The 24,229-nt window shown below is 39.8% G+C and overlaps 1 protein-coding gene across 3 annotated transcripts in view; it reads right to left on the reverse strand.

Moving 5' to 3' along the window:
* The window catches only part of RHOA (ras homolog family member A), a 57,938-nt gene that overhangs the window by 13,168 nt on the left and 20,541 nt on the right, over positions 1-24,229 (reverse strand). The gene's annotated exons all lie outside the window — the stretch shown is intronic.

The raw sequence follows: 24,229 nt of genomic DNA on the forward strand, positions 1-24,229 counted from the left end.
AAAGAAAGAAAAAAAACACAGTAAAATATACATAAAATCTACCACTTAAACAAATCTTAATAACTTTGGTGGCATTACTTACATTCAACACTGTTGTGCAACCATCACCACCATCCATTTCCAGAACTTTTTTCACCTTCCAAAACCTAAGTTCTATATTCATTAAACAATAACTCCCCATTTCCCCTACCTCCCCTCTGGCAACCACCATTCTACTTTCTGCCTCTATGAATTTTACTACTCTAGCTACCTCTTGTAAGTGGAATCATACAGTATTTGTCCTCTTGTGACTGGCTTATTTCACTAAGCATAATGTCTTCGAGGTTTCTTCACTTTGTAGCATGTGTAAGAATTTCCTTTAAGACTGAATAATATTCCATTGTATCAATACGTATATACCACATCTTATTTATTCATTCATCTGCTGACACTTGGGTTGCTTCCACCTTTTGGTTATTGTGAATAATATATTTATCACAATATCCTGTGGATAGTATATTCACAAATATATCCATCACCAGGAACCAAAGAAAAAAGATAAATTGGACTTCATAAAAATTTTTTAAACTTTTGTGGTTAAAGAGATAGCACCAATAAAATGAGAAGACAACCCACGGAATAGGAGCAATGTTTGCAAATAACGTATCTGATAAGGGACTTGTATCTAGAATACATAAAAAACTCTTACAACTGAACAACAAAAAAAGCAGCTTATTAGGTTGGTAGTCTGGCTCTCAGGGTCTCTCGTTGCAGTCAAGGTTGATTTGGACCCAGAATATATAAAGAACTCCTACAACTCAATAATAACTAGACAAACAATCCAATTTAAAAATGGGCAAAGGGGACTTTCCTGGTGGCACACTGGTTACGAATCTGCCTGCCAATGCAAGGGACATGGGTTCAAGCCCTGGTCCAGGAAGATCCCACGTGCCTCAGAGCAACTAAGCCCGTACGTCACAACTACTGAAGCCCGCGTGCCTAGAGCCCATGCTTCGGAACAAGAGAAGCCACTGCAATGAGAAGCCCACGCACCACAATGAAGAGCAGCTTGATGCAACTAGAGAAAGCCTGCACGCAGCAACGAAGACCCAATGCAGAAATAAATTAATTAATTAATTTTTAAAAATGAGCAAAGGATCCGACTAGATCTATGACCCAGCAATTCTACTCCAAGAGAAATGGAAACATGTGTCCACACAAAAACTTTCCATGAATGTTCACAGCAGCATTATTCATCATCATCAAAAAGTAGAAACAAACCAAATGTCTAACAACTGATGAATGGATAAAATGTGGTTTATCTACACAATGGAATATTATTCAGCAATAAAGTGTGTGTGGGGGGAATACTAATACATGCTACAACATGGATGAACCTTGAAAACATTACAATTTGTGAAAGAAGCTAGCTACAAAGAATCACATATTGTGTAATTCCATTTATATGAAATGTCCAGAATGGGCAAATGCAGAGATAGAAAGTAGACTGGTGATTGCCAGGGGAAGGGAGTTGGAGGAGGGAGGAATAGGGAATGACTACCAAGGGAATAGAGGAGTTTCTTTATAGGGTGATGAAATTTTTCCAAAATCATTCTCAGATGATTGCACAACTCCATGAATATTCTATATACAACTGAACTGTACACTTTAAATGGGTGAATTGTAAGGTATGTGGATATTTAATAAAGCTGTTAATAAAAAAGCAAAGCAAAGCAAAGCAAAGCATGAAGACTCCCTCCATTTGGCACAGACTAGTGGTCAACCCCAATTCCCACCATTACCTCTTAGAACAGCACTCCAATTTTTAGTTGTGTACTTTGTTGCTCAGCTAAAAGACTACATTTCTTAGCTTCCCTTATATTAGGTATGGCCATGTACAAAGTTCTAGACCCTGAAATGTAATCAGTATTTTGTGGGACTTCCAGGAAGTCTTCCTTAAAGTTGAAGTCTCATGCCCTTCTCACCCCCTTCCTCCTTCCTGCTGCTTAAATCTGGAGTCAGGGCTGTTTAGAAAAAGTCGTCCTAGAATATGAAGATGAGTGCCACACCCTGGAGTTGGAGGAATAAAGGGTAGAAGGAGCCTAGGTCCCAGATATCTTGAGAGCCACCATCTCAGCCCAACTGCCTACTTCCACACTTCTTTTATGTGAAGGAAAAATAACTGTCTTGTTTAAGGTAGTATTTTTCAGGTCCCCATTACCTATAGTCAAACTAATCCTCAACAATACATACTCACTGACAAAATCATGTTGTCTGAAGGGAATGTTTCTCAAACTGGAGTGGGTGAGACAATCCATTGGGGTACATGAAGGAAGCATTAGAAACTAAATTTTTTAGTCTAGAAAACATAAGAAATTTAGCTTTAAAATTAAATACACACACACACACAAAAATTAAATACACATAAACTCATAAGCATAAGGTTCCATAATGGGAAGGGCTGACGTTGCCATCATTTGTGAGTTCTCAGAACATCTGCAGTATACTGCAGTCAATATGTGCCTGGCTAAGAATATACACAGATATTATGAAATTTTAACCAACCCACAATATTATCTAGTAATTTTTAAAGACTTTTTATTTTCTGCAAAAAAGCAAATTGAGGATTATGGATAATACTAATAATGAAAGCACAATAATTAGCATATACATAAAGGGAAAATGTGCTCAATACAATTCTTTAAACAACAGGACCACGCAATCAGACAGTACTGTATAGAGACCAGCCCTTTAAGTTATAGCTCAGCACTCTGGCCATCCATTCAGCTTCTGTATCCCTCCCTCAATTTTTGCTTTGGATTCCTAATAAATATGGGACCCACTTCAAGGCCCTATACTTGGTTCACTTGTGTTTTGTCTTCCAACCAGACTGCAAGTCACCTCAGAGCAAATGACGTATCTTAAATTTCTTTGCAGCCCTATGTGGTTCAGTACCTTAGTGGACATGTAGTAGGTATTAAGTAAATCCAAAAACAAAACAAAAAAAATTTTTTTAATGAGAAAGGAGAGATAGATTACCTCATTTTCAGTCTCCTATGAAATAATCCAGGGCATAGACACTAATGAATTTACCTCTTTAAAAGTCCTTCCTCTATGTTCAGTCTGACTGCTAACATCTTGAAAGGATTCACAAACCATTTTCTACTTTTTCTCATGCTCTCAAATTCATGCCAAGACTTTATATACTTTACCCATCTCCTCAGGCCTAACTTGGTACTGGTTTATGCCCAAAGTCAAGGAACCAGGACCTTCCAGGATGCAAACAAAATGCATCAGGAACTTCCCTGGTTCAAAAAAGGCTGCTATCTTTGAATAGCATCCTTCCTAGAAAGCACTCAATTCTCAAGAAATAATTCCTCTAAATCTAACGTGGTTAAGGACACACAAAATGAAAATGCCAGGGAGCAACCAAAAAGGCTCTTGAAAATTTTCCCTGGGGAACATTTTGCCCAGGAAAAGTACAAAACCATTCAGCTCCTACTGATGACAAAGACAGAAATCACAAGTGATTATGGGACAAAATGAAAATGAAAGCCTACAATTACAAGGTAATTTCTGGGATGCTAGGAGTCTGGCAATACAACCAGAGTTGTTGACGAGATGTGAAAAGTACAAACATCAGAAAATGAAACTCTTGTTTATGGTTTCCTTTGCTGTGCAAAAGCTTTGAAGTTTCATTAGGTCCCACTTGTTTATTTTTGTTTTTATTTCCATTACTCTAGGAGGTGGATCAAAAAAGATCTTGCTGTGATTTATGTCAAAGAGTGTTCTTCCTATGTTTTCCTCTAAGAGTTTTATAGTGTCCAGTCTTATATTTAGGTCTCTAATCCATTTTGAGTTTATTTTTGTGTATGGTGTTAGGGAGTATTCTAATTTCATTCTTTTACATGTAGCTGTCCAGTTTTCCCAGCACCACTTATTGAAGAGACTGTCTTTTCTCCATTGTATATCTTTGCCTCCTTTGTCATAGATTAGTTGACCATAGGTGCGTGGGTTAATCTCTGGGCTTTCTATCTTGTTCCATTGATCTATGTTTCTGTTTTTGTGCCAGTACCATATTGTCTTGATTACTGTAGCTTTGTAGTATAGTCTGAAGTCAGGGAGTCTGATTCCTCCAGCTCCATTTTTGCCTCAAGACTGCTTTGGCTATTCGGGGTCTTTGTGTCTCCATACAAATTTTAAGATGATTTGTTCTAGCTCCGTAAAAAATGCCATTGGTAATTTGATAGGGATTGCATTGAATCTGTAGATTGCTTTGGGTAGTATACTCATTTTCACAATGTTGATTCTTCCAATCCAAGAACATGGTATATCTCTCCATCTGTTGGTATCATCTTTAATTTCTTTCATCAGTGTCTTATAGTTTTCTGCATACAGGTCTCCCTAGGTAGGTTTATTCCTAGGTATTTTATTCTTTTTGTTGCAATGGTAAATGGGAGTGTTTCCATAATTTCTCTTTCAGATTTTTCATCATTAGTGTATAGGAATGCAAGAGATTTCTGTGCATTAATTTTGTATCCTGCAACTTTACCATATTCATTAATTAGCTCTAGCAGTTTTCTGGTGGCAGTTTTAGGATTCTCTATGTATAGTATCATGTCATCCGCAAACAGTGACAGTTTTACTTCTTCTTTTCCAATTTGTATTCCTTTTATTTCTTTTTCTTCTCTGATTGCCGTGGCTAGGACTTCCAGAACTATGTTGAATAATAGTGGTGAGAGTGGACATCCTTGTCTCGTTCCTGATCTTAGAGGAAATGCTTTCAGTTTTTCACCATTGAGAATGACGTTTGCTGTGGGTTTGCACAGCAAAGGAAACCATAAACAAGACGAAAAGACAACCCTCAGAATGGGAGAAAATATTTGCAAATAAATCAACGGACAAAGGATTAATCTCCAAAATATATAAACAGCTCATTCAGCTCAATATTAAAGAAACAAACACCCCAATCCAAAAATGGGCAGAAGACCTAAATAGACATTTCTCCAAAGAAGACATACAGACGGCCACGAAGCACATGAAAAGATGCTCAACATCACTAATTATTAGAGAAATGCAAATCAAAACTACAATGAGGTATCACCTCACTCCTGTTAGAATGGGCATCATCAGAAAATCTACAAACAACAAATGCTGGAGAGGGTGTGGAGAAAAGGGAACCCTCTTGCACTGTTGGTGGGAATGTAAATTGATACAGCCACTATGGAGAACAATATGGAGGTTCTTTAAAAAACTAAAAATAGAATTACCATATGACCCAGCAATCCCACTACTGGGCATATTACCCAGAGAAAACCGTAATTCAAAAAGACACATGCACCCGAATGTTCATTGCAGCACTATTTACAATAGCCAGGTCATGGAAGCAACCTAAATGCCCATCAACAGACGAATGGATAAAGAAGATTTGGTACATATATACAATGGAATATTACTCAGCCATAAAAAGGAACGAAATTGAGTCATTTGTTGAGACGTGGATGGATCTAGAGACTGTCATACAGAGTGAAGTAAGTCAGAAAGAGAAAAACAAATATCGTATATTAATGCATGTATGTGGAACCTAGAAAAATGGTACAGATGAGCCAGTTTGCAGGGCAGAAGTTGAGACACAGATGTAGAGAATGGACATATGGACACCAAGGGGGGAAAACTGTGGTGGGGTGGGGATGGTGGTGTGCTGAATTGGGCGATTGGGATTGACATGTATACACTGATGTGTATAAAATTGATGCCTAATAAGAACCTGCAGTATAAAAAAACAAACAAAACAACTAATACTAAACTTTCATTGGGTTATTTGTATGGAAATATGTTATTATAAATGTTTCAGACATTACATGAAATTTCTAAAAATCTTATATTTGTATTTGTATGGAAATATGTATGGAAATATGTTAATATAAATGTTTCAGACATTACATGAAATTTCTAAAAATCTTGTATGTTCTGGTATAATGTTATAAGTAATAATCCTAGTTATTACTTTAAAATGTATATCTCAGAAATAACTAATTTTCTTGTCAACTGCATTATTATGAACTTTCATCAAATCTTTAACCGTGGTCATTTTTAAGTCTTTTGTCATTTACAGACAGTTCTGGGTATACTCTGAAGATTCTGCAAATATGTTCCTATAAAAGGGTTTCATCTTCAAGAAATTCATGGAAAAGACTCTGACAAGTACAGGTTTCTGGTAACTGACTGTACTGCTGAACTGAATGAATAAGCATTTTCAGAACTCTAATGAAAAACTGATGAACTCATAAAAGTGCTAACAAAAGATCAAGATGAAAAAAAAAATTAATTACATGGGACTGAGTGAACTGATGAGGATGAGTACAATTTTTGTGACTTTCTGTCTGAATTAAAAAAAAAAAAATCCCACAAGGACTCAGAGGCAAAGAATATACAAATCAATTTTCACTGCAAAGTAAAGGAGCTGTTACAGTGGAGGATTACTGGACTAAATGTCAATATTATGACATAGTATGAGTGTGTTTCATGTTTGGTAATTGCAATCATTGTTGCTTTTGTTGTGGTCATCCATGTACAATGCTTGGTGTCAGTCTATTTATCTCTTGTAAAAATAAAATACAGTGTGTGTGTGTGTGTGAAAAAAAAAAAAAAAGATTGGAAAAAAAAAAAAATGAAACTCGCTAATTTTTCCTGAAATGACCCAGGAATTTTTTCTTTCACTCTAGTATCTTTCCTTTCCACTTTGTTATAATCCAGTATCTTTTAAAGTACATGGCTTGCCAGCTTGAGAAAGGAAATCACACTGAGCTCTCTGCAGTCTATCTGCCAGATGTATCATTTTCTATTTCTAGACTCTGAATTGTTTCAGATATAATTCTTAAGAGCTTTGAGTAGAGGTTTATTTTTCCAGTAACAGTCAGTTATATCTATTTAAGTTACCTGTAATAGTATGCAAGTGACTGTATATTTCTTTTAAAAGTTCTTTATTATTATCCTCAGTCCAAAACCTTCAGCATAAGTTACTGTGCTACCCTCACTCAAGTCGAAAGGAGCTCTCTCATGGTGCTAAAAGGGCACAGAAAGTACCCACTCCGAGTTTATGTTCTCTGCATCACAAAACCAGCCTTTCCTCAAATCTCAAAAAACAATGTGTTCTGGCTGTGAACCAAATATCAGCAAATTACATTAAGCAGTTACTGTTAACAAAGAAAACAAGACAGTCAAGACTGCAATATATTTCCCATCCATATGTAAATAGAAATGTGTGCCCAAGAAAAGCAACTGAGAGGCTACATGCAGTGTCCCATGTAATCCCACACTTGGTACTCAACAGTCACAAGGGCAGATAGCTCAGTGACTCTCAGGAGCCCACACCATAGCCCTCCAGTGCAGCACCCCTTTACAGGAGGTATGTGGAATCTCTGCCATCTCTTACAGGGTCTGGCATTATGAGAGGCACTCAGTGAAGAGCAGTTACTACTACTAGGGTCTCTCTCCTGCCCAGGCCTTACCTTAGGTCCTCTAGCACCTTTCAATTCATACACTATTGCCACCTGTGGTATCCCACATCCCTTTCATCTCTCCTGTCTACTGGCTCCTTCTTTCAGTCTACAATAAAGTGCAGGGTGCCCTATTCTAAAACAAGAAATCTCCACATCCGTGCTTTCCTCTACTAACCTTCCTCTCTCTGGTCTGTTTCAAAGAAAAGGTACAAATTCCTGCTTGCTTCATACCCACTCACTTGCTTAAATTCTTCCAATCTGCATTCTGCCCAAATTTCTACTGAAACTTTCTCAAAAGTCACTAATGACCTACCTTCACAAAATCCAGTCCTCATTCTCCTTGATATTTTTTTACCACCTTACCTTCCTATCCTTGGACCTCCTTGACAAAATATGCTGATGTGCTGATCTCTTAAGTCTTCCATCTCCCTAGCTACAGCCTCCACACCTAACGACTCCCTTCAAGATTGTTTTTTTCCCTCACTCTCCTAGTACTCTACCTATCTCTGGGAGTTTCAGTTCTTCAAATATTACTTTTTTGTTTGTTTGTTTTGTTTTGTTTTGTTTTGTTTTGTTTTTAAAGATTTATTGATTGATTGATTGATTGCTGTGTTGGGTCTTCGTTTCTGTGCGAGGGCTTTCTCTAGTTGCGGCGAGCGGGGGCCACTCTTCATCGCGGTGCGCGGGCCTCTCACTATCGCGGCCTCTCTTGTTGCGGAGCACAGGCTCCAGACGCGCAGGCTCAGTAGCTGTGGCTCACGGGCCTAGTTGCTCCATGGCATGTGGGATCTTCCCAGACCAGGGCTCGAACCCGTGTCCCCTGCATTGGCAGGCAGATTCTCAACCACTGCGCCACCAGGGAAGCCCTCGAATATTACTTTTATGCACATGATTCTCAAATCTCTATCTCTGACCCAGTCCCTGTTCTCAAACTCCTGACACACCTGAACTCTGTGCTCTGCTTGCATATCAAATTCAACGTCTCCAAGACATCATCCCAACTTCTGTCAAGTCTCTTCCCAGTTCCCCCAATCTTGGTGACAAAAACAAAATTACACTCCTAACACACTCAACTCACTGTAGAAACCCTGAGGTTAAAAGACTCTTTTACTTCCTTTGTTCTTCACAGTATGACTACTGTCAAGTTCTGGAGAATTCTACCCCTTCACGGGTCTCACTTCCACCACTAACACTTCCCCTTGCATTCCTACATTGTTTTCAGTTCAAGTCCTCAGTACTCCCTACCTGGAAAAAAGCAAAAATCCAACTGGTTTCCTCACTTCCCTTCTATCCTGCCTGTTGCAGCCAAATCGTCCATTCCTATGCCTGGGCTTCAGCCCATCAGTCTTTGCTCAAAGGCCTTTAGAAGGTCAATGCCAAAATCAGGTCAAGACACATCAGCCTTAACCTCTACGACCCTCTGAAATTCTAACAGCAACCTATTTTATCTTCACAACTTCTCTCCATTCCTTATACACCTGGTTCTGTTAACTGGCCTTGTAAAATTCCTCCACCTCAACTCAAAGCAATGCCTTCTTTGAAAAATGTTTTCCTTTCCCCAGAAAAGAACAACTCACCTGTCCATCTCAACTACCACCTTCTGTTTCAAAGCCTATTTCTGGTCCTACAGCTTCCACTCCCAAAAATGAGATGCTGCCTAAAAGTGGGGCTTTGGACTGCTCTTGGTTCTTATACGTATCAGTTCAACCACTTTTACCAGGCATTCTACTCTATGTGAGAGATGTGGCAGTTTATTTCTCTGTGCTTGACTCATATCCATTCCTGGGGTTTAAGTTCCTCCAGGACAGGGACTATGCTTCTGGCTTGGCCTATCCCTTGGAACTGTACTCCCAGCTGCATTAATGTGGCAAGGATACACTGAATGGGATCCATGTACAGAGGAATAAAAGTCTAAAGAAGGGGTATGTTTCCCCAAAATACTGATGAAAAACCTATAGTCTCAGAAAACTGAAATTCCACTCAAACTACCACAGGTCAAGCACTAAAATACTGAAAAAGACTTAGTGTGTAATACTAACTGGACCTGGACATGTGCTGTACTCAGTAGAGAATTTCAATGACATTCCTTTGAAAAACAGACTACCAAAGTATATCAACTGAAGCTACTTCTGCCTGACTTACCACGGATGTTTTTAGAGTCTCAACATTGCAGCTTCCCCTCTGGTCTGATATACCATATATAATGTTTGCTATCTGCCTTTCAAAAGCCCCCAATTTTAAGTACATACTTCCTATCATCACTGTACTGCAATTGGATCCTTCACATCTGAAAACATCCCTGTAAAATGCTGTTAGAAAGCCAGGTAGCACCACAGCAAAGATACATGCTCTTAGTGACTACTCTTCACAGGCGGACAGTGTGCCAAGTATATACTGGGCCCAGCCCTGCCCCCTGATTTTCAAGGCCAAGAAAATTCCCAGGATGGGAACAATGGCCTTATCAGTGGCTGCTACAACCTCTCAAAATCAATCACAACGATGACAAATTAAGGTGCCCTGACTTAGATGTGGATGGAACCTACCTTGCCCCTGTTGCTTTGCTTTTGGGGTTTTTTGGTCGCGCCGCACAGCTTGCGGGATCTTAGTTCCCCGACCAGGGATCGAACCTGGGGCCCTGGCAGTGAGAGCGCTGAGTCCTAACCACGGGACTGCCAGGGAACTCCCCTGTTGCTTTGCTCTGATGTCAGTTACTATTCTATAGGCAACATGAAAGCCCCACAGTCTTCCTGGTATAGTCTCATTCACAAAGTTACTGATGACCACACCAAAAAAGTCAGAAAGACCTTCTAACTCTGTGTCCAGAATGCTTTAAGCTATAGCAATAGGGTGAACTCAACAAGGCCACATGGGTGGCTGTCTGTGGCTGGCATTCAATGATCTAGTGGTTAAAGCATAAAATACAATAAAGAATTACTAATTGTTATTTAAAGGTTTCTATTAGAAAGCAGGAACTTTTGTTTTATTTGTTCAAAGACTCGAAACTTATCAAAGGTTGGAGCTCAGTACAGGACTGGCCCTGCTGCTAAGCAGCAGTGCTGGGAGTGAATGGCCAAGAGGTCACCCTTCTGGAAAACACCACCTTCCTTCCATAAGAGGAAATAAGGGCTGCCTGGACATAAACATCCTCCCTGAACAGCACTGAGGACAGAAGGCAAGAACATCTTTTTTGTGATGCGCAAATCCTGGATGACATAGTCATAAGTACTTGGAGCAATGCCCCTTTCAAGGGTGATTCTTCTGCTGGCATTGATGATGAAGCACTTTCCGAGGCAGATACCTCACCGGCCCCATCAGAGGCTTGGGTTTTTGGAGGACAACCACTGATACACTTCACTGCCACATCTGATAGTGATGCCTACTGCTAATCACAGGCTACCTGTGGCTCTCAACTCCATTTCTGCCTAACCCTATTACCTGACATACAACTCCTTCAAAAAACACACTATGCTAATCATTCTTCTGGTTCTCTCTTTAATGATACAAATGGTGTCATAAGTTTCAAAATATGCTATACTATAACAGATCTTAAACTGCGTGGACCTTGATCAGCCACCATGACAACTTACACTGGTATATCACAATGTACCTGTTACACATTTGATAGGAAATGATTTGATCCTGAACTTCTCCAAAGGCAGGTTTAATTATCATTCATTTTACTAATGAGAAAAGAAGCTTAGAGTTACTATATTTTACTGAGTATAAGGCCAGTATGTTATTAAAATACATTTTCAAACTGAAAAACTGTTCTAGCATGTAAGGTACACAGTTCTAAAACTTCCATTATTTAGAGGGGATGCTGAAATGTAACTTGTGCAATTGGGATAGACAACAAAGGATTTACTCATTGCCAAAGAGCCCTACAAATCAACCAAACTCCATTAGCCTAAATTTCTGCCAGTAAACAGATAAAATAGGCCAGGTCTACTAAGCAAACATGTCATGGAAGCCCTGTGCCCACTGACACACAATGAAAGGCATGTGATGTCCAACTGGTCAGGGGGCAAGGGGATGGGGGAACATGACACATATGAAAAGACGTTATTCTACAGTGTGTTATATGTATATTATACAGCGGATGTATACACACATATAGAATCTTTCTTAAAAAATACTTCAATTGAAGTATAATTCACAGGACTTCCCTGGTGGCCCAGTGGTTAAAATCCACCTGCCAATGCAGGGGACACAGGTTCGAGCCCTGGTCCTGAAGATCCCACATGCTGTGGAGCAACTAAGCCCGTGTGCCACAACTACTGAGCCTGCGCTCTAGAGCCCGCGAGCCACAACTACTGAGCCCGCGAGCCACAGCTACTGAAGCCCACGTGCCTAGAGCCTGTGCTCTGCAACAAGAGAAGCTACCACAATGAGAAGCCCATGTACGGAAACGAAGAGTAGCCCCCGCTTGCAGCAACTAGAGAAAGCCCACGCACAGCAACGAAGACCCAACGCAGCCAAAAATTTTTTTAATAAATAAATTAATTAAAAAAAGAATCTGCCTTCCAATGTAGGGGATGTGTGTTTGAGCCCTGGTTGGGGAACTAAGATCCCACATGCTGCAGGGCAACTAAGCCTGCGTGCTCTAGAGCCCACACACCACAACGGAAGATCCCACAGGCCACAACTAAAGACCTGATGCAGCCAAATAAATAAATAAATATTAAAAAAAAAAAGAAATATAATTCACATACGATACAATTTATCCATTTAAAGTATACAATTCTGGGGATCTCAGTACATAATGATTATAGTTAATGATACTGTATCATATACTTGAAAGTTGCTAAGGAAGTAAATCTTAAATGTTCTCACCACAAAAAAAAGAAATGGTAATTATGTGACGTGATGCAGGTGTTAGCTAATGCTTTGGTGGTAATCACTTTGCAATATAAGTGTATCTAACACTTTGTACATACTTGCACAATACTATATGTCAATTATATCTCAATAAAGCTGGGAAAAGAGGTATACAATTCAATGGTTTTTGGCATTCTGCATTATTTTTAGAAGTTGTGATACTATATAACAAAATTTGCCATTTTAACCATTTTTGTGTATAACTGTGATATTATGATATATATTTATAACAAGAAATATATATATATATTTCTTATTTGGTCTTCATCCCAGCTCCTGGCACACAGCTCCTAAAACCTTAGTAATTTCCTAAGCGATATGTGCAATGGAGAGTTATTTGTTCTAATATTTGGTCTTTTGGCCTCAAATAGCTCCAGTGTAATCAGGGTGAAGAGTGTCTTGTTATTCATAACAAGCTCTTTTCAACCATACCTGAGTTTAAGTTAATGAGGTGACTTTTGGAAAATCCCCAAGGATGGGGACTGGTTGCCAGGGGAACCAACCATGTGATTAGAGGGTTGGAACTTTCAGTGTACCCCCCACCCCCAAACAGGAAAGAGGGGCTGGAGGTTGAATTAATCACCATTGGCTGGTGATTTAATCAATCATACCTGCATAATGAAGCCCCTCCCAAACCCAAAAGGGTTCAGACAGCTTCCAGGTTGGTGTTGTGAGAGTGACACACCCGAAGAGGGTAGGGAAGCTCTGTGCCCCTTCCCACATACCTTGCCCTATGCATCTGGTTGTTTCTTTTATAAGAAACCGGTAATCTAGTAAGTTAAATATTTTCCTGAGTTCTGTGAGTCACTCTAGCAAATTAACTGAACTCCAGGAGGGGGCTGTGGGAACCTGGGGATTATAAAGCAATAAAAGCAGAGCTCTTTGGGTCTTAAATGACAGATTCACAAAATTAAAAGTTGACTTGATTCAGATATAAAATTTGAAACTTTATTTAACCCAAACTCTGCTTGCTTTGATAACTAAGCCAAATTTCTTTCAAATGAAATTACTCACCTAACAAAATTCTGTTACTGTATCTTTAACCTCAAAACATTAGGGACCCAAGTCTAACTAAGGAGCTTCACCTCCATGTGTTTTACAGAGTGATTTACATTGCTCTAAAGAGGTGAGACCTATACTTGGCCCAGGTTAAGGTCTCTGGAAGAATCTACTTATAAAGAGAAAACATGCAACTTAAACCATCTCCATCTACACAAGCCAAGAGCTACTGAAGGGTACTGGGAGACTAATTTGGCAACAATCATTTAATATTATTAGTAGCCTTTAAGCAGAAAAAAGGCTTTCTTGAAATTCATTTCAGGACACAATCTATATGAGTTCTCCCAAAATAAAGTAGCATAAGGTCTTACTGCAAAGGACATCTAGCCCAGGATCTAGCATTCCAACTTTTTTTCTAAAAAATTCCTTAGGCAGTCATCAAAGTACCAGCAAGATAATCAGCTTACTCAAGCCACAAGCTAGAATTTTTCAAGCTCCCAATGAGAGCCCAGATATGGTAGCAGCAGATCTGAAGTGATGCCCAGTACTATCTCTGGCAGATGCATTCTGCTCAAGCCCTCGCAGTAAGTCAAAGAACTCTGATCTCAACACAGGCAAAGCAGTTCTGAGATATGGAGAGCTTTAGTTTGTGGCTCACGTTCCTATCTAGTCTCAAAGTTATGTTCTCCCAACCCTGTCTGTCCCAGAATTATTAATGGTGGAGGCTGTGTTCCAAAATGATTATTTCCAGCCACTATGGGCTGATCTGTAAGCTTTTGAGTGCAGCCCCCAATTCTTATACTGTTCTGCTAAAACTTTATTTAACCTAGGTTTACCCAGACAATTTAGGCTATTCCAGAGTTCTTTTGCCTTACCAAATCATCTATGTAAGGACATTTCCTTATGATGACACAAATGGAGTAATGCTGAACCCTGAATATAAAACACTGCCTTATTCTTTTTTTTCTTTAATAAATTTATTTATTTATTTATATTTATTTTTGGCTGTGTTGGGTCTTTATCTCTGCGCGAGGGCTCTCTCCAGTTGCGGTGAGCGGGGGCCACTACTCATCACGGTGCGCGGGCCTCTCACTGTCGTGGCCCCTCCCGTTGCCGAGCACAGGCTCCAGACGCGCAGGCTCAGTAGTCGTGGCTCACGGGCTCAGCTGCTCCGCGGCACGTGGGATCCTCCCAGACCAGGGCTCGAACCCGTGTCTCCTGCATTGGCAGGCAGATTCTCAACCACTGCGCCACCAGGGAAGCCCCACTGCCTTATTCTTAATTCTAAAAATTTTATTTTCTAATAATGAAGTGAGAACCCATTTGCAAAAGGGAAAAGGCATTTTCTTAGATGGAATGAAAGCAAACAACAAGCCAGCACCTATTCTGGCTTTTCTAAAAGTGCACCTTCTTCCCCAAATCAATTCTTCTAATACAAATTTCAATCCCTTGAGTCATGCTCTCAGGTAGGTGTGAGGAAAACCAATAGAGTACAGTAATAATATAAAAAGTGTAAATGATAGGCTCAACTCTTTCAGCTACATTTGCATTTTATAAGAGCCTATAAAACCCAAATAAACACCTAGTAGATGATTACTTCATGAGAGATGAACCTTCCTTGATTATTCCTCAATCACTCTCAACTTACACTGGATATGTAAAAAAAAAAAGGTGGGGGAGGTTTTACAAAAAAAGAGAACAAAGACTAAATCTCAAAAGTCTTAAGATGTCAGAGGGAAGCAATAAAGAAAACCATGATACAAAGCACAAGGAAAGAAGTGTTAAAAAGAACTGATTAATACCCCAGGAGTTAATCTTTTGGGGTAAACAAAAAAAAAAAAATTTTTTTTAAAGGTATTTCACGAAGTGAGCACATCCATGTAACTACCACCAAGATCAAGAAACAACACCATCAGCATCCCAGAAGGTCCTATGTCCCCTTCCTCCTAAGTCATTCCTGGACTAGTCTGATTTCTTTCACTGTGGATTGGTTTTGCCTGGGTTTAAATTTCTTTGCTGATCTTGAACTTTGTTTGGGGCTACTTTATTTTAACAATCTTTCAGAGATTCACCCAGCTTGCTTCAAATAGCACTTGGTTTACTTTCATAGCTGTGTCGTATTCTGTTCTTGACTGATTATTTGGGCCTTTTAGGAATACTGTTATGACAAATCTTGCACGTGTTTGGTATACTTATTTACTAAACAATTTTGTGGGTTTATACCTAAGAGAATGTTTTGCTTTAGTACATACTACTAAACAGTTTTGCAAGGTAGTTATATACTCCCACAAGCAGTAAATGCTTCCCATTCAACGATACTTTTTAAATTTTAGCCAAGTTGGTGGCTGTGTAGTGATATCTCATTATGGCTTTAATTTGCATGTCTCTGTTGACTAGTGGTGTTGAACACCTTTTCCTGTGTTTACTGGCCATTTTGGAAAGCTGCTTTTGTGAAAAAGGATTACTTTGAACTAAGAAATTCAACCCTACTGGGGAAATAAGATACCTATGAAACATACTAAGATGTAGATTGAGATTTTTTTAACAGAAGCCAAAAGAGTAACAGAATAGGTTAGACTATCAATCACTGAGAAGCAGATAAACAGATTTCAGAGAAATTGTAAGACTCACTGAAAATTATTCTGGGGTACCTGGTAGGTGGTGGGTGCTTCATTTTACCCCTATAGTGCATACACTGATTAAGAGGTTTTCAAAGTTTAACATGCATCAGAATCACCTGGAGAGAGGGCTTGTTTAAGCCCAGATTAATGGACCCACCCCCAGAGGTTCTGATTCAGTAGTTCTGTGGTGGGGGCTGAGAATCTGCATTTCTATCAAGTTCTCATGTGATGCTAACACCACTAACCTAGGGACCACTTTGAGAACCACTGAAGTGTCCTAGATAGTCACCTTAATAGGACTATTTCGTTAACTGAAAACTAAAGACTAAAGGATTAAAAATACAGGGAATTAAGTCAATTATTAGTGCCTTACAATATTTGCTTTTGGTTCAGTGAGTTATTTTTAATTTCCAATCCAATTTAATCTAGTAAGACTCTAGAATGTTGTACACTAAACTCTAGGTGTTAAACAGCTCCAGAAAGCCTTCAGGAAGCTATTCAGACAAATGTTGAGTCAACATCATGGTTACACAAACATGAGGAAATCACCAGACTGCTGTGTGAAATGGAGAGAACTGAATGTTAATGCCTCATTGTAGTTTACCTACCCAAGTGCAGGAAGCAGCCACTCTTAACAGTTGAAAAGTGTCTGAAGGACAGACCACTCCCACACTGTGCAACCAGGTAAGCAAGACAGGCAGCAGTGCAAATAGGCAGTAGTCACCAGAGGGAATCGTTAAGACTTGTAAAAAGAAGTGTGAAAAGAGCTGGCCACCACTTATAAGTCTTACTGTAGCAGAGCTTCCTGAAACTCAGAAAGCTACTACCCTTGCTTGACAGATAATCATCTGTCCCCCTCCATGAGAGTAAACAGACTTAAGACACACTAGAACCAAATCGATGACTTCACAGCAACTCAAACATACTCGACAAATTTGGCAGCTCTCTTCCCCTGGTATGCAAATGACATTCTGAAAAGAATGTGTACAAAAAAATCATAAAAGGATAGAAAGCTAAGGAAAACGTGAAATATAATTTTTACAACCACAGGACTTTTGATCAAATATATGGAAAACTCGTTAAGGAGAAATAATTCAGAGTAATCAATCACCATAAGTTACATATTAACTGAATCCATCCTTCCTTCCCTTCCTTTCTTTCTTTCTAAAATATCTATCTGAAAAAAAAAAAAGAAAGAAAAAAAAATCTATCTGGCTGCGCCGGTGTGTTTGCGGCATGAGGGATCTTCATTGTGGCATGCAGGATCTTTTTAGTTGCGGCATGCGGGATCTAGTTCTCTGACCAGGGTTTGAACCCGGGCCCCCTGCATTGGGGGTGCAGTCTTAACCATTGGACCACCAGGAAAGACCCTTAACTGAATGTTTCACAATGTCACCAAGATTTGCCTGGATAGGCAAAACAGAAAAGGACACTAAAACCTGCAGGATTGCTTCTTGATGTTTGCGGTGGAGAGAAGGGTGAGAGTAGAGTGTTTAGGGATATGGACTCTGGAACAAATTGTTTATTAGTTCAGGGCCTTGTTCTGCCCCTTACTAGTTAGCTGCGTGACCTTGGACAAGTTAGCCTTTCTGTGCTTCAATTTCTTTATCTGTAAAATGAGAATACTAGGCGATCCCATAGGGCAGTTATGAGAATTAGACATGTTCATATAAAGGAAAAAGTCTATAACGGCAGTATTCAAGTGTTTGCTATTTCTGGCAATTTCCCTTTTATTTTCTACAAAGTGGTGGGAGACAAGGCTTCTTCACCTTTAAATGCCTAAGGTTCTAGGTACAAGTAAGGAGAAAAAGTAAGTTGGGGAGGGGTGGTTGCAAAAAAAGAAAGATGATCTAAATAAACGGAAAGACATCTGTGTTCATGGATCGGAAGATTTAACATTGTAAAGGTGGCAATACTCCTCAAATTGATCTATATATTCAATGCATTCCTTACCAAAATCCTAGCTAGCTTCTTTGCCAGAAATTAAGAAGCTGCTCCTAAAATTCATATGGAAATCCAAGGGACCCAGAATAGCCAAAACAATCTTGGAAAAGAAAAATTAAGTTGGAGGACTTCCTAATTTCAAAACTCACTACAAAGCTAGTAGTAAACCAAAAAGCAATGTGATACTAATATAAACACAGACATACAGACAAATGGAATAGGACAGAGAACAGAAATAAACCTTCACATGTATGGTCAACTGATTTTTGACAAGGGGCCAAGACCATTCTATGAGGAAATGACAGTCTTTCCAATAAACAGTGCTGGGGAAACTGGATATTCACATGCAAAAGTTCAGACTCCGACCTTATACAACAAACAAAGTTAACTCAAAATAGATACAAGAGGAAAACTATAAAAACCTTAAAATACTGGGGAAAAATCTTCCTGTCATTGGGTTTAGCAATGACTTCTTGGATATGCCACCACAAGCAAAGTCAATGAAAGAAAACTTAAATTGAACCTCATCAAAATTAAAAAGTTTTGTGTCTCAAAGGGCACCATCAAGAAAGTGAAAAGACAACCCACTTTTGAGGAGAAAAGATTTGCAAATCACCTGATACGGGATTAATATCCAGAATATATAGAGAACTCCTAAAACTCAACAGCAAAAAAAGTAACAACCCAATTCAAAACTGGGCAACGGAAAATATACAAACAGCCAATACGCACATGAAAAAGATAGTCAACATCATAAATTATGATGGAAATGCAAATCAAAATCACAATTAAATACCACCTCACACCTATTCGGATGGCTAAGATTAAAAAAAAAAAAAAAAAAGACCTCAGAAAACAGCAAGTGTTGACAGGAATGTAAAATGGTACAGCCACTATGGAAAACAGTATAGAGGCTCCTCAAAAAATTAAAAATAGAATTACCATATAACCCAGCATTCCACTTCTGGGCATATACTCCAAAGCAGCAGTCCCCAACCTTTTTGGCATGAGGAAGTTTTGTGGAAGACAATTTTCCCAAGGAGCAGGGGTGGGAGTGGGGTGGGGAATAATTCAGGTGGTAATGCGAGTGATGGGGAGCAACAGATGAAGCTTTGGTCGCTCACCCGCCACTCACCTCCTGCTGTTCCTAACAGGCTGCGGCGTGTTCCTAATGGTCCATGGCCCAGGGTTTGGGGACCCCTGCTCCAAAGAATTGAAAGCAAGATCTTGAAGAGATATTTGTACATCCATGTTCATAGCAGCATTATTCACAATAGCTAAAACATGAAAGCAACCCAAGTGTCCATCAACCAAGGAGTGGATAAGCAGAATGTGTTATATACATACAAAAAATTATTCAGCTTTAAAAAGGAAGGAAATTCTGCAATGTGTTACAACATGGATGAATCTTGAGGACATTATGCCAACTGAAATAAGCAAGTCACGAAAAGGCAAATACTGTATGATTCCACTTATGTTTTAGAGTAGTCAAATCATAAAAATAGAAAGGGGAATGGTGTTTGCCAGGGGCTGGGACAAGGGAACAATGGGGGATTAATGTTCAATGGGTACAGAGTTTCAGATTTACAAGATGAAAAGAATTATGGGAATAGATGGTGGTGACGGTTGCACAACAATGTGATTTTTTTTTTTTTTTTTTTTTTTTGGCTGTGCCATGTGTGGCTTGCAAGATCCCAGTTCTCCGACTGGAGACGGAACCTGGGCAACAGCAGTGAAAGCCCGGAACCCTAACCACTAAGCCACCAGGGAAATCCTGATGTGAATGTATTTAATAACCCTGAACTGTACACACTTAAAAATGGCTAAGATGGTAAATTTTACATTATGTGTATTTTAACTAAAAAAAAAAAAAAAAAAAAAGTGATTAGTAGGCCCAAGTCTTCACAATGATTTAGAAGACAGAACAAATCAGTTTTACAAAAGAAAAGGAGGCTTCCCTTCTTTTGCTGGCTGGTGCCTGTATTCTGCCTATAGTGGCCACAGGCTGGCTGTCAAAGGCAATCAGCCTGACAGCCCATGTCAGGATTTAGGAAACGGTATCTGTTTCACTTTGGAAAAGGCAACATGTAACGAAAAATATAGATCAAACAAAATTTATGGCCTGTCCTAGGCCCAGGATTCCAAGGAAAATTTACAAATTTTAATGGTGGCATTAGAGAAACTAAATAAAACTCTTTCAGGAATAAGTAAAAGAAGTCATGGTTATTAATGTGAAAGAAGAGATAATCAAAGGGAAAAATGGGGAATCAAAGTGAAAATTTTACTTAATGAAGAACAGTGAAAAAGTCACCTAACAGTTCTTCAAAGAGCCCAGAGTGACAAGTGCAGCTAGCAAGTTGTTGCAAATACCGTTGTGATCTGGGGTTTTAAGAAACATAGCTTAATTACAGTTTATCTGGAAGGCAAGTAGAAAGATGCTTAAACTAAGGTACCTGCAGGATTCATGAGACATTTCAATGACAATATAGCAAGCACCTAGTACACGTTTATATACCAACCATTAATAACTACATAACTGCCTACAAAGTTGGCTTTACTAAGCAATTAAGTTAATATAACAAACTTCACCTAGAATTAGGTAAGAAGGGTGGTAGGATAGAAAAATCAGCTCAAGGATCGAAGTTCAGAAATTTAAGCCTGGATCATGAGGCCACCCACAAGCAGACACCTAGGTTTTAAGGACTGCACTGCAGAAGCAATGTTTTCCAACAATCTTCTCTGAAATTAAGGGTTGTCTCCAGGTAAAGGGTCCATTTCACTCTAGATCTATTCCATTAACATCTGTACCACAATACAATTTTGTAAAAAGTAAAAGCATATTTTGGTCCTATATACACTTTCCTTCTGCCCAAGAAGCCTCCCCACCTCTCCTCTATCTACCAAATATTTACCTTTCAAGATGACGAAGTTGCTTCTTTCCTGATCTTCTCTTCCATTTCCTTTTCCTTCCCCACACAACCTCCTTTATAAATATCCTTATACTTATTTAACATTCCTATTTAAACAAGACTCCCTCTACCGACTGAAAGCTAACTTAAGGCAGGGACAGTTTTATTCATTTTTATACCACCAATGCCAAGCATGTAGTGCCAGACACCAGTAGGCTCTCCACATGTGTTTGCTGAATGAACGAACGAAAGCCACTGTGTAATTTACCACTGGCTGCTACATACAGAAGTAAAAATTTGACTTCAATCCACCTTTGAAAGGAAGCACTTGTGAAGCTCTCCTCAACTCGCTTAAGATGTCACTCACACCTAAATTATGCATAAGCAGGAAGGAAGCCAAAGACTTCAACAATAGTTATCAATTGGAATATAAAAATAATGAAAAAATATATTCAGGGAAGCAGAGTCATTGCTTGAAGCATGAACACAAGAGATAGGATGTCTGGGTTGTTTTTACTCCCAAAGCTGGTACTGTTACAGTTTCAATGCCCAACATGGTAGCCACAAATCACATGTGACTAATTTTTTAATATTTTAATTAATTCAAATTCAAAAATTCACTTCTTTGATCACACTAGCCACATTTCAAATGCTCAACAGCCACATATGACCATTGTATTGGATAGGCAGATACAGAACATGTCCACCATCACAGAAAGTCTACCAGACAGGACTATATTCTAAACAATTCTCCCACGGCTATTTGGTAGACACAGGATTCTTATTCAATGTCCTGGTTTTTTGCATGCTACAAGGATCTGCCAAAGAAGACATATCCATAATTACACAGTATAGATTTTTCTGGAAAACATTACAGCAAATATCAGGTCATTTAAAGATAAATTCTAGAAGGCACTCTCATCCATTACCCAGTCAGTCACTCTTACACCCTTTAGTACCTACACTCTTAATACTTAAGTACAATGGTGATCACCACCTTGCCAGGTCCAGTGGCCTTGTCTCAATTCTTCTCTCCCTTACCCCTGATCAGTCTAACCCAAACCAACAGTTTTCTATGGGCCATTCTCTGTTCTAGGTGCTAGAGAGCAGCCTTATATGAAAGACACCTATTGTTTTCTGTATAGAAAACAACGCAATGTAATTAAGTGCTGTAAGAGAAGCTTATGCTCTCTGGTTTGAATGGAGAGAAAAGCAAGCAATTCTGCCAGAGGGCTTCACAGAAGATAACATCTGACCTGGACCTGGAAGAATGAGGATTAGTCGAGGAGTTGAAAAGAGTGGTGGTGGCTCAGGAATACTTTCTAACATGAGGGAACAGCTTTAGCAAATGACCTTAAAAACAAGAATTCAGAGAGGAGACAATGAAGCTGGAAAGATGAGTGATAGTTAGGCTGGAGGATCTAGAATGTCATGCATAGCAACCTGTATTCTATTCTGTAAACAAGAGAAAACCAATGGAACAGCACCATCAGATCTGTGATTAACAAAGAGAGCCGGGACTTCCCTGGTGGCGCAGTGGTTAAGAATCCACCTGCCAATGCAGGGGACATGGGTTCGATCCGTGGTCCGGGAAGATCCCACATGCCACGGAGCAACTAAGCCCATGCACCACAACTACTGAGCCTGCACTCTAGAGCCCGTGAGCCACAACTACTGAGCCCATGTGCCACAACTACTGAAGCCCGCGTGCCTAGAGCCCGTGCTCTGCAACAAGAGAAGCCACCGCAATGAGAAGCCCGCGCACCGCAACGAAGAGCAGCCCCTACTCGCCACAACTAAGGAAAGCCCACACGCAGCAACAAAGACCCAACGCAGCCCAAAATAAATAAATATAAATAAATTTTTAAAAAAACCAAAACAAAAAACAAAGAGAGCCTTGGCAGCAGCATGAGAGATGGCTGGGAGGTGAACCGGACAGAAATGAGAAGACCATGGTGAGAGTGCCCACGAAGAGAGAGAAGCCTAATGAGAGGCTGAGATGGAATGAGCACAATCTAAGAAGCTTTTTTCTAACCCTACACACATTTCCTCCAAATCAGGTGAAAAAGGCTAGTGCTGAGACTAAGTTCTTATTACAGGTAAAAAAAAGGATAGCCCTCAAGTGTGTGGAATATAGAGAGATTGTGATCTATCCACAGAGACCGCTAGTAACATGAAAGAGGTGGACATGAGGGAGCCAGAGATTTTTGAGCAGAACAGTCAGAAAGCTATGATGAGAATTAGCCCCAAGAGAAAGAGCATTTCAAGGAAAGGGTCCATATTATACGACTAGCAAAAAGGGCATAGACATAACAATCAGAAGGTCTCTAGCAGCACAGGGGAAAAAAACCTTTCAGTTGGCCACAGGGGAGGATTACACTGCAGTGGATGGAGATGAGGGCATGAGGAAGGTGGGATATAATGTTCTTTCAAGACGTTAGAAAATACATGTTACGGGCTTCCCTGGTGGTGCAGTGGTTGAGAATCTGCCTGCCAGTGCAGGGGACACGGGTTCGAGCCCTGGTCTGGGAAGATCCCACATGCCGTGGAGCGACTAGGCCCGTGAGCCACAATTGCTGAGCCTGCGCGTCTGGAGCCTGTGCTGCGCAACAAGAGAGGCCGCGATAGTCAGAGGCCCGCGCACCGCGATGAAGAGTGGCCCCCACTTGCCGCAACTAGAGAAAGCCCTCGCACAGAAACGAAGACCCAACACTGCCATAAATAAGTAAATAAATAAAATTAAAAAAAAAAAAAAAAGAAAAGAAAATACATGTTACAATATGGATAAACCTTGAAAATTTTATGCTAAGTAAAAGAAGCCAGTCACTAAAGACCAAATATTACATGGTTCCATTTATATGAAATGTCCAGAACAGGCAAATCTACAGAGATGTGGTTGCCTAAGGCTGGGGGGTAGTGGTGGGAGAGACTGGAGGATGACAGCTGGAGAATACAGGAGTTTTTTTTCAGGGTGATGAAAGTGTTCTAAAAAAATTTTTTTTTTTTTTTTTTTGGCTGCACTGGGTCTTCATTGCATCGCGTGGGCCTCTCTAGTTGTGGCACGCAGGCTCTAGAGCGCATGGGCTCAGTAGTTGTGGCACGCAGGCTTACTTGCGGTATGTGGGATCTTATTTCCCTGACCAGGGATGAATCCAGGCCCCGTGCATTGGGAGCGTGGAGTCTTAACCAATGGACCACCAGGGAAGCCCCTGAAAGTGTTCTCAAGTTGACTGCACAAATGAGTGAATATACTAAAACGGAGTGAATTATACACTTTTTAAAAAATATTTATTTATTTATTTGGCTGCGCCAGGTCTCAGTTGTGGAACTCGGGATCTTCGTTGCAGTATGCAGGATCTTTCGCTGCGGTGCGTGGGCTTCTCTCTAGTTGTGGTGC

The sequence above is a fragment of the Balaenoptera musculus genome, chromosome 11, assembly GCF_009873245.2.
Source record: "Balaenoptera musculus isolate JJ_BM4_2016_0621 chromosome 11, mBalMus1.pri.v3, whole genome shotgun sequence".
NCBI classification, from domain to species: Eukaryota; Metazoa; Chordata; class Mammalia; order Artiodactyla; family Balaenopteridae; genus Balaenoptera; species Balaenoptera musculus.